This window comes from Vombatus ursinus, unplaced genomic scaffold (genome assembly GCF_900497805.2).
Source record: "Vombatus ursinus unplaced genomic scaffold, bare-nosed wombat genome assembly UNPS02001477.1, whole genome shotgun sequence".
In the NCBI taxonomy this organism is placed as follows: Eukaryota; Metazoa; Chordata; class Mammalia; order Diprotodontia; family Vombatidae; genus Vombatus; species Vombatus ursinus.
The window spans coordinates 456-1,449 of record NW_020941255.1 but is presented as its reverse complement, the minus strand read 5'-3'; the positions used below and the strand labels follow the sequence as shown (position 1 = coordinate 1,449).

The window sequence follows — 994 nt, the reverse complement described above, 5'->3', positions numbered from 1 at the left end:
CCCCCAAGAAAAGAAATTAACAAAGATGGAAATCCCCATGATTATGTTTTGGCCATAAATGGAGTGTGAACGGTAGCAGGGGCTAAGTGGGAAATGGTGCAGAGGAGTGTTTTGAATGGGCTGGGCTGGGGAATTTCATAGGTAAGATAAAGTCAAGTGGAAAAGGAGGCAATGTCTAGTTGTGAACCTACCTCCAACCTGCGGTTCACAGGGATTCTCACCTTTTACTCATTTTTGACTGGGGGTTTGGGGGAGATTGGGAATGGATTTGATCTCCAATTTTTCCCTAAATATCCTTCCACCTAATCTAGAAAGAAGAAAAGGAGAGAAAACAGTACATAAAACTAAGTGGTAAAGCACTTTAGGGACAGCTAGGTGGCCCAATGGATAGAGGCTCAGGCTAGAAGTCAGGACCATGGCAGGACATTTCCTCCAGATACATCTAACAAAACCACTTAACCTAATTTTAAGTCACCACATGAGAAAAGAGGAGCAGGAGCCACTCAGCCTGCATCCTTTTCCTTTCACCCAACCCAAAGGGAAGGAAGAATGATAATCAATGACAGGTGACAGCTGCTGACAAGCAGTGTCACAAACCTGCTTCACACAGATCTTCTTTGTGGTTACCTCCTTGCTATACCTTCAGGGAAAGCTCCCAGGCCCAACCACTACTTTCTCCCTGGCTCAAGAAGATTCAGGAACTCCCAACTACTACCTGCATCATGTATAAACTCCAGTCTTTGGCATGTCTGGCATGAAATAAACAATCTTACCTCAGCCTCCCTTTCCAACCTGATTGCACCTCACTTACCCTCATGTACTCTACACTCCAAACAAAACAAACTCCTTGCCTGACCTTCCCTGGTCACAAAACTGTATCTCTAGCTGCCTTTGCACATGGCCCCCTCCTCATCTCCTGGAATGCCCTCCCTCTTGATTTGGTCCAACCAGAGTCTTGGAATCCCAAGCTCCCACAATGGCTCAGCCCAAGTGC

General features: G+C 46.2%; 1 pseudogene; it reads right to left on the bottom strand.

Annotated features, from left to right (window-relative positions):
- Positions 1-498: 498 nt before the first annotated feature.
- On the bottom strand, positions 499-682 carry LOC114047925 (annotated as a pseudogene).
- Positions 683-994: the final 312 nt, after the last annotated feature.